The sequence below is a fragment of the Sebastes umbrosus genome, chromosome 10 (genome assembly GCF_015220745.1).
Source record: "Sebastes umbrosus isolate fSebUmb1 chromosome 10, fSebUmb1.pri, whole genome shotgun sequence".
Taxonomy (NCBI): Eukaryota; Metazoa; Chordata; class Actinopteri; order Perciformes; family Sebastidae; genus Sebastes; species Sebastes umbrosus.
This window is the reverse complement of record NC_051278.1, coordinates 8,757,116-8,768,296: the sequence shown is the minus strand read 5'-3', so window position 1 is coordinate 8,768,296 and position 11,181 is coordinate 8,757,116.

Below are 11,181 nucleotides of genomic sequence, written 5' to 3'. Positions count from 1 at the left end.
ACAGCAGTAAAGTATTCCCAAATTATACATAATATCATGTCCAAACCGCTGCATATTTTTTTAGTATTTTTTCATTGGAATTACGGTTCGGATTAACTCTTATTTCCTTTGGTCACTTCTTTTGTTTCCTTCTTCCTTACTTCTTTTCCTCCAGCTTTCCTGTTTCCCTCTTCAATCCTCGCTTATTGCTTGAGGACATTTTCAATCATCCTTAAAAATAACATTATCGATCACTGATATGCCAAAAGGTTTTATTAAATTGTGCCAAAAATGGTATTATAACAGAAAGGAGGATACCTGAAGGGCTCTTTTGCGTTGTAACCCTTCAAACAGCACGATGCAGCACCTTTGCCATGGTGTAAGCCATAAGACCATATTCTGATACTGTAAAGTCTCTTCAGACGAGAGTGTATACCTTAAAGTATTCACAGAACACCCTCTTCACAGCAGTCTGCTGCTCGAAAGGCTTTCCCTCTCTAACGCTCTGTAAACATTACACACATCAAGACATCAAGAAATTATCGTCAAGCACGGCGGCAGCGGTGGGATGCAGAATCAATTTGGGCTTCTTCAAAAGCCCCACTTGAAGCTGGTGGCGGGCGAGATGGAGCGGAGATGCTAATCGCCAAAAGGTCCGGGTGTAATGCCTTCCCTCCCATTCAGCGCGCCTGCCTCTGAAGCCGCCGTCTTAATTATCACCATAGGACATACATTACCAGACCAAACGCAAATGTCATCAAAACGACAATGGGCTCGCAGTTGCCGTTATCGCCGGGCGTTAATTGATCTTATCGTAATCACATTATCTAGTTCAAATAAGGTGCTTTAATAAGCAGCCCTGGCCATTTAGACCCTCATAAATATCCACTGAGGAGCAAAGCCTCGTTTTATGAAGGGGATATTTGTGCTGCACTGTTGCTGTTGCTGCTGTGCACGTTTGAATTTTTTGCAAGCAGAAAATACAGCAGAAAAATACTTATTTCTTATCTTATTCTGTACATCTTGGGTATTTTAATTTTGCCGACGTTTTTGAGTGAAATTCACTTAAGCCTGACACAAATTTCTGCCAGTGGTGCAAAATTTTGCGTCAATTTTGTGCTGGAGTTGTGATGCTGGAGCGTTCAAACACATTGCACACGTCTGGAAAGCCTTAAAGTGCAAAGAATAGTGTTCTCTGCTGCTAAACTTGGAGTTTTGTTTGAAGAGAAAGAAATTTGAAACTACAGTCATGCTTTCCGAGGAAGGCCACATTATGTTAACCTGACCCGGCAGATGTTTCATTACACAGAACCATCTGAGAAGCCGTCATTGGAAACTGTTTGTAAAAGGGCAGGCTCTTTTAAAAAATACTTGGCAGTTGATTGGATGAACCATCTGTCAAACAAACTTTTGCCGAAGCAAGTCGGGAGAAGAGCAAAAACATATTTTATTCTGTCGAGAAAACAACTTCAGTGCCGTTCTTTGCTCTTCTTTTAATGAAGAATTACTTTCCAGTTCTGATACAACTCTTCAGGCCATTGTTGTTTAGAACAAACAGTCGCCTCTCCGTGTTGTCTCACACACCTAAACCACGCCCGTAGCTACCAGTAGCTTTTCAGAGGACGCTGATTGGTGCGTGCTCTGGCATGCCGGACACAAACGCATTACTTGAAGCCTGACAAGATGAATATGTGTGACATGTGATCCCACGATTCTTGCGTGATCTTGATTGCAATAATCCAGCTGCTGTGCAATGTTAATATTATGAACACTGCAAAAAAATTGCCATACAAAAAATTGTAGTGTATTATTGAGTCTTACTTTCTAAAACCAAGTTAGTTAGTTAGTTCGAAACTTTATAATATGGAAAATTGTCTTTGGCTTCACCATAATTAACATGAATTATAAATAACAAAACCAAGCAAATAAATCTGCCAGTGTAGTGACAGTATCTCAAGCCCGTGTCTGGAATGTCATAGAAATAAGAAAATTAGATATTCATATATAGCTCGATATCACAAAGAAAAATTAGACACATCAAGAAATTATAGTCAAGTATGGCGACATGACTCTGAAGACAGAAACAGAAAAAAATTACACTTTAACGTTGAAAAGTCTCAATTAGAACTGTATCAGATTGACATCACACTACTTTTTCCATTTAATTTTTAAAAAATAATACTTTTATAGTATAGCTTATTTAATTGAATATGGGCATCACATCACTTCAGTCAGACAGGACCCATCGTGAGCCACTGAAAGTCAGGTAAAACATATTGAAGTAGTATCGAAAAGTTCAAATTGTATATCTAAAACTATATGTTATAAGTTGTGTTTCTGCCTTTTTGTTACGTGTTGTTGTGGTGCTGAACGGACAGCTCCTGTAAAGTCACCGTAGACACTTCTAACCTGTTAAGATGTTCTTTACTGATATGACTTTACTGCCAAGTGTTTTCAGTGTCTAAACCACAGAGACTCTCCTTGTTATAGTCCCTCTCCTTTATTGTACACCGTCCTTTGACCATTATTGGATATGTACTGTAGAAAATAACACTTTGTCATCATTTAGTACCATATAATTAAAGTTTTGATCAAATTTAAATGTCAGAGTGCTAAGCAACGTTCTTTAGATCTTACAAAGAACGACACTTTTGATCTCCTAAAAATGACGTTCTCATACAACAAAACGACAATGTCAATTTCAAGGGAAACTTTCTCCCAGATAACGTTTGTATGCGTAAGTCTACATAGGGAGGAGGTCGAGGGTGTGTGAGTCAAACAAACACAGGACTTTCACCCTGGAGCCCAAAAGTCAGCGTTGACTTGTTTTAATTTACGTCTGTAACTTAAATAATGTAATAGACGTACTTATTTTAAGCGAAATCGTTATCTTTTACTAAACCTAACCATGAAGTTTGGTTGCATTTTTGTTGCGTTTCAATTCATAACGTTATCCACATGTTTGAAACTGTGAACGCATTCCGAAAGGAAATACGTTCACATCGATACGTAAATAGGAATGCAGTTTAGTTGTATGGGAATGGGATTTTGTAGAAGACAGGGTTGCCCCTCCATACGATAAAATAAGGTTTATTTTATTTGCGAATGCCACATAACTTCCCGGGTTCGGTTCCGGCCTTGGGACCTTTGCTGCATGTCATAAATCTCTCACTCTCTTTCCCCCATTTCTACTCTGTCATCTGTCAAATAAAGGTGAAAATTCCCAAAAAGATAATCCAACAAAAACTTTGTTCGTTTGTCTTTCGGCTCTTAGGAGTCACCACAGCGGATCATTGATCTGCATATTGATTTAGCATAGGTTTTACACCGGATGCCAATCTTAAAAAACAAAGTGCAACGCTATTTACTGCGAACATAGACTAAATCCAAATGAAGCATGAAAAATATAGCACTAAATACCATATACACCAACATAAATAGGGTGTTTTTTTGTGTGCAGGTGACGGTTAAAATCTCATCATGCTAATTATTTGTTATGCTTAGATATGATAATTCAGTCATGTAACTACCAAATTTCAGCTCACCTTTTCTGATTAACAGATGCACTGAGAACATGCCAACGTCATTCTTTGTTTAAAATTGGACAATGCATTTGGGTTAGGGTTAATGAAATGTTTCTTTTCATATAAAAGCAACGTGTTTTATATATTAAGTGTAATTACATATGTGCTTTCTTAATCTGTAAAACAATAACATTGTGAACCCTCATTTAGCAGCATGTATTTAAAGTTTAAGGCTGAAGTTAGACGTCAAACAATTCTTTGGGCGGATTTCTGCTCCACACGTGCACAAACAGTCCTGGAAATTCTGGTTATATTAGTTTGTTCTCTCTCCTCTCGGTATCACAGGATTTCCAATGAATTCTTCAGAGACGGTATTAAGAACGCAGACAGAAGTTAATAAAAGTCTAATCAAAATAACTTCCAAAGCTTTGGCTTCTTTCACTTTCTAAATGAGATCAAAGCAAGAGTCGAAACCATTTAAGAATTACTAAGATCTGGAAGACACAAACAACAACAACAATAAGAAAGAGAGAAATGTAATGAATGGCCAGGCAACAAACAAATAAAATAATAAGAGGAGGAAAAAAAATACAGCAAAGAGGAGGGATAGGACTATCCACCAGGGACACTTTTCCTTTATTGTCTCTCTTCTTCTTTCATCTTGTGTATTTTTGTTTGTTTTGTTTATTTCTCCATTTGAGAGATTTGGTTTCTCATGTGTTGTACAAAGGGGCGGGATGGGGGGGTAGCCTTCCGGGGGGTCGACTTATTATTGTGTGTGAGAGAGCGTGTGTGTGTCCTTGTTTGTGTAATTATATTCCCCATATTTCCATAGAGGAAATAGGCTGAGCTATAATTGGCTTGACAGTGTGAGTAATTGTTGATTATTCTTTTATTATTATTGTTATAATGTCAGAATCTACACAGGTTTCTTCTAATTCTGACTTGACTTTAAGTTGTACATCACATGCATGAATACAGTTTTTTTTTGTCCTAGTGCAGTGTTATTGACTGTATGGCAAAACTCTAACTGGTATACTTGCTCTTTCTGAAAGGTTCCTTCCAGCCGACAAATCCGTTTTTTTTCTTCTTTTTGGCACTCAAGTCTTTTCTTGTACTTTTGAACCTGCACTATTATGGCTTCTAGTTGCAGATCAAAAGTAGAATTACATCTCTTTTCATATGTAGGAGCTGTTATTCAGAAACTGCCTCAGCACCTTTCCTCGCCGCAGCGAGGCGTCCGCCGCTCCGCAGCCTTTTCAGAGAGGTTGGCCATACAAGAGAGGGTGGCGAGGTCGGCGCGAGAACAGAAATAGAGAGAGAGAGAGAGGGAGAGAAAAGTCGGCGAAGAAATCAATGTCAAGCTCGGTCTTCCTTTTCACCTTGCACTTGGAGAAGGAGGGGGGGCGGAGGGAGGATGCTGAGGCGGTGGATGGGAGGGAGGATGAGGAGCGGTGGCACTGGAGGACACCTTAGGTCAATAAAGAATCAATAGGAGTGGGTGAAACTACACGCTGAGGATAAAAGACTGTGGAGTAGGCCTTGGCTGCTACGTATTGTAGGGAAGGCTCTGGCACTGGCAGAAAAGGAAACATGTCCAGGGGTTACTGTGCAACACTTCACGGTCAAAGGTTTCAGCGCTTAATTGCGCTAAGCTGCTTTCTAACCCGGCAACAGAGAGAGAGAGATGTGAGGCGCGGAGCTGTTTGTCCACCTGTTAATCAAAAATGCTAAATTCCCTGTTAAATGCGAAGGCACACTCACACCAGTTTGGATTCACTCAACAACCTCGTGGTAAACTGTATTCTTCTAGGAACACCATTTTCCATCAGTACAGGCCACAGGATTTTATATTTTTTAACGTCTCCTGCGTTAAAACTCATCATGGTAATTGTTTGTTTGTGCTTGAATATGATAATTCAGTCATGGGAGCTAACGTTTATCAGCGCACCTTGGAAGAAAAACAATGCAGTGAGAAAGACGTCAGTCATTCTTCATTAAAACTGCATCGGATGTGTTGTGACATCCCTGACATGTGGGAAATAACGAGGCGATGTAAGAATGATAGAAAACAGCCCTTTGAAGAGTGGCGTACCTACGCTTTATCCGCCCCGGCGAGGAATAAAGCCACCAAATAAAAGCAAATAAAGATATCAATTAAGTGGCATAATTGAGATTGTGAAGATGTATGAAAATGAATTTCCCAAAGGTGTCTTGGGTAATGAGTTCCACGGAGGTATTAAAGGTAGGCTGGTGTCATAGCCCCCGTGGAAAAAAAATAAATACTGTAGCACATACTCAAAGTGATATTCTTTATCCTCCCTGCTTGTTTATTCAATGGCTGCCTGTCATTCTCCTGCCTTCATCTTTCAGGTATGCAAAGAGTCAAACAAAGAAACTTCTTTACCTCAGCTGTATGAAAGAATGCACTAATCACAATGAGTCAGAGGCGCTCTATAAAAAATGATATTGCAGTCAGAGAGCAGCCAGTTAACATTCAAAGGTTGAACCGCGTGTCTCGTAATTAGCAGAATAGGCAATACAGTTAAAACAACACCATCGATAGGAGGAAAATAACCGTCTGACCTAGCCGAGATGTAGAACGCGGCGAGCTTCAATCCCTGCAGCGCACCTGTGTTTGCAACCCCTCACCCTCTCTGGGTCAGAGGTCGCCGGAGCTGGAGTGGGCGTCAGAGCATCTTCATACAAGAATGCCTCAAGGATAAAGGCCGCCACAGCCTGCGAGGGCACCGTTACATATCAATTATAAATGCAAGCCTGGTCTTAGTTAATGATGTCCTCACATAGATCTCTCTTCAGAGCAATTAATGCAGCTGTTTGTGTTGGAGGATGCCCCCATACGTACAATGTCAGAGCCCCACACCCACACATGTGTGCAGGGAGAGCCTACGTAGGAACACGCACACAGACAACATACAAATACATCTACATGCCCACATTTTCTTGTTTTTTTCATCACGATTATGTGTCTTTAAGCAAGTTTTTCTTCAACTATACCATGGGTCGGGACCTGAAATGGCTAAGGAGCCTATTTCTGAGTCCGTGAGTGCCAGGAATACCAGCTTGTACAGTAAGTACTAGTAGTCATTAGACCAGGTCCTGGAGTAAGACTGGATTTTCTAAATTTGGTTCCTGGACTGAAGAAGTTTAACAACCCCTGTACTATTATGCTGGAGGAGAATGGATAATGAGGACAAGGTTGAGAGATGGAGCGCAGAAAAAAAAAAGACGGGGCTATGTGAGCTCGGAAATCTGGTGAATTGCATCCACACACCCCCACCCCCCACCCACCCAACACAACAAGCACAAAAGATGCACAGCTCTCCATCTCTCAGAGGACGGACTCAGTGTTCTGCATATTGAATGAAACAAGACCAGTTGGAGATCTATTTTCAGTGCAAAACACACACTTTTTCTCTCTTTTTTTTGAGCACAGCATTGCTGAGTGGTTGGTAGTACTGTAGTCGTAACCTGTACCACGAGGTCAAGGTAAGAGTTGGTTGGGAAAAATATGCAAAATGAAAGCATTGACAGACTGAGTGCCCAGTTATATGTTGGCAAGCTCCTACCTTCACCTGTGTGGGTTTCCATGAATGCAGAAGATATCCACAGTATATCAAATGTGTGATTATGAGGTATGGATACCAGTGTGGTATGTGTGGGTCACTCCAAATGTTAATTCATACATTACAGGCTGTTCTCATACACGGTCCGTAGCTATACCTACTAATGTAATCCACTATAATCCATATATAACGTATTTTATCAACATACATGCATACGTGGTCACCATGGAATCGTGCGCCAGGACAGGACACGTAGTGTAACAGCCCATTCTCATTCCAAGGGCATCAAATACTGAGACTTTGTCATGGCCGTCGGCGTTCGGTACCGCCGCACAAGGTACCCTTTTATAGCCGGTATGAAATGCATTGGGCGTTCCATTAACTACAATGTAAACCCATCTGCGGCACTAGTAAACGCTCCAAGAAAGTCAACTGGAAGTGCAACAAACACAAGGCTTTCACCCAGGAGACCGCTGTTCATGTCCAGTGCGTTACGTTAAAATCAGCTGTTCGTCAATGTCCCGTGTTCGTCGATGTCCCGCATTCGAAACGTTCAGTGTTATTTTCACTATATAAACATAGTAGTTTTAAGCCCAACCATGTAGTCATTTCCTAAACCTAACTATAGTGGTTTTGATGCCGAAAATAAAGTAACACAAAGGGGCGCGACAAAGCGGCGGTATGTAACAAGTTGGGATGAGAACGTGTTGAGGGAAGAGGTCGGGGTGGATGGGTGGGTCTAAAAATGCTGGACTTCCATCGAGGAAACCGCTGTTCGTGTCCCATGTGAATCCAGAAGCCAACCGTGACTTATTTGCCACGTAACTTCCATACTTAAGTAAGGCCACTTCCATAGTTATTTTAACCCAAATCACGAAATGTCCCCAATCCTAACTCAGTCGATTTTTTGCCTAATTCATTACCTAGTTGTAAGGAGTCAGATCTGCACACAAATTTGGAGAGAGACTAACTTTTTGTGCTTTCTCAGCAATTGCTGCTGAGGTGCCCTTGAGCATGGCACTGGACCCCAGTAGAACTGTGGCTAAAAGAGCAGATCCCATGAGTAGATGTAAAAATATCTCAGTTGGCTTTCCTTATAAATAAATAAATAAATACATGTTCAGAGCTAACTGCGTTAGTGACGGCCAAATACTCTAGAAGACAGCCTCTGATATGTATTTTAATGGTGTGGGAGTGAGAGATGGACAAGCTGCCCCCCAAAATCATGAAAAGATCAATTTGATCATATTACCCATTGTGGATTCTGTTCCCAGTAAGTGTGGACGATTGGCCGTGAAGTGTCCTCTGGTTATGAAGTGGTCTCTGGGCAGCTCAGACTTTGGCAGGGAGGCCCAGCACCACACAGCTCGGCACAGCTTGCCATAGTTGACCGGCAGCCCAGGCAGATGGCCAGCAAACCAAACAGCCCTATTAGCATTTGGTCTGGATTAAATCAAATGCTCGGTGGAGAGCCATCTCTAGAAGGGCCCTGGAATGGGTGATGGTGGGAGAGGAGCAGTTGGAGCTGGTGTTGGGAGTAAGACTGGACGTGGAGCAGGGAGAGCGGTTGGTGCTGGTTTGGAACTGGCTCAGTGGTTTGAAGTGTGATAGTCAGGGAGGTTGGCTGGACTCCTCAGAGGGACAGCCTCGACTGGCTTAATATGTGATATTTTTAATTTAAGGCATTTAGCTGAAGCTTTGAAATGACTGGGTCAGATCAGGTGATCAGTCTCTTTTTCAACACCTCACCTTGATCATGCCATCAAGACGCAATATCTCTCACTGATAAATATAGCTTTAAATATGAAAGCAATGCACAATTTCTTGAAAATTAACAATCGTTTGATGAGAATGGTTGTATTTAAGATTCATGGTGGAAAACTCTCAAATCAGTGCAACCTGTGAGGTGTATGTGGCTTTACAACATTTTACCCTACTATTACTTGAACTCTTTCTGACTTGGGGCAGCAACTCAAGCAAATCCACTGTTTTCCGTTAGAGAACCACGGCCTCAGACTTGGAGGTGCTGACTCTCACCCTGACCACTTCACAGATGACAACGGCCCCAGTGTGTGCTGAAGGTCACGGTCTGATGAAGCCAACAGAACCACATCATCTGCAAAGAGCAGAGAAGCAGTTCTGAGGTCGTAAAACTGGGACAACATTTACGTGTTTGATTTATTGACAACAATACAGCCACAGCTCTCACTTTGGTTGGCTAGATGTAAAAAGCCTGGTATCCCATACACCCGTAGTACCCCCCACAAGACTCCTCGGGGGACACGGTTATAATCCTTCTCTAAGTGCACAAATCACCAGTGTAGACTGCAATTTATTTCAATAAACTTTGAATAAACAAGCGATAGCGCTCTGTGCGTCAGCGGGGGCGGGGCTTCAGGCCTCTGCGGACTGAGTCCACAGCCCGGGTGCACTAAATGGTATATGAATGACATGGTAAACGAGATAATCAAGTCATTTTGGGTGCAACACCGTTCTTGCTTTTGCCGTGTCATTTGTACACAATGTAGTCTGTACTGACTGCAATGTAAATGCGTCAGCGTAACTATGCTACTCTCAGAGCTAGTGATGTAGAATAAAAAGTGAGAAAGGGTACTTATGGTGGGTGGGGGGATGGGTCCAACAAACATAGGACTTTTAACTTGGAGACCAGTGTTCAGGTCCCAAAGTGTCATTTTGATAAGTTACATTACCGATGTTTGTGAGCTGTTTTTAATGACGTTTGTGAAGTGTTTTCTGTAGTTCTGTTAAGCTGTTTCCATACATGTTTTACTTAGTTTACATAATTATTTTATGCCCAATCATGATGTTCTAAACCTAAGTGACCTAATTTTTTACTATTAATACTGGAGAAAATTGAAAACTATATTTGAACTTGTTAAACTGCATACACTCCTTAAGGCCAAACATAAAAGACAAAATTAAAAGGGGCTTTTATTTTGTGAAAACACAGCGGATTGTTCCTTTAACTTGAGAGAAAGCAGGAGAAAGAGAGAGAGGAGCCGAGAGAGACAAAGTGGGAAAGAGCTGCAGGAGAAAGTCAAAGGCCCGTCATGTTGTAGCTATCCCTTTGCCCCATGCACATGCACAAACACTCACACTCACACACACACACACGCGGGGGCATCGTGCACGTTAATCTGAACTGATTGCATGTCCACTTACATAAATTATGGACTGTGGTGGATGCATTATTTACTCAGTAGAATTAAAAAGGCATGCCAGGTTGCTGGATGCCGTCACAACATCACGACACACACACACACACACACACACTTGAGAGGGAGATTTAGCAGGGATGCAGTTTAAATAGAAAAAGGCACTAAAATAAGCAGATATCCTCAACACACCCTGTCTCCTTGCCTCTCTTTTCTATCTCTTTCCTTTTGTCCGACTTTCACTGCTCTCTTCCTCCTCTCCTTCTTCCTCCCTTCTGCCGTCCTTCCTACCCTCCTTCTCTCCTGCCTCCTTTTCTTACTTCCCCCACCATTCATGCATGCATCCTTCCACTCAGCCATCTTTCCTTCCATCTTTCCTTCACATCCTCTCTATTCACTGATTCTGTTTTTACTATTTCTGCCCCCCAATTCCATCATTTTGTATTCATTTTTTAATCCCCTCTATCCATTCTTACTTACACTCTTCATCCCATTTCACTTCCTTTTCTTCCTCATCCTTTTATTTATCATTGCATATTCCTGTCTTCTCTCTTTGTTTTTTTGTCTTTTCCACGCACTACCACATCCATTCAGTCACTCAGTTTATGCTTGTTCCTTCTTTTTTCTTCCCTTCTACCACTTTTTCTTCTTCCAGTCTTCACTCTTTTGCCTAATCCGGCTTCCTCCCATTCTTCTCTTCTTTCTCCTCTCACGTCTACTGTATCTGCCTCGACTCTCTCCACCTTTTCTTTCTGTCCATCCTTTCGTTCCTTCCTCTGCTGATCACTGGATTCCCCGTGTTCCCAGTCAGGCCCAGTTAGCATGTATAGTTCCTCCTCTATCTCTCTCCTTCCCTCTTTTTCTGTCCCTCTCTGCATTTTACATCAGATGAGATGGGACCTGAAGGGAGGCCAG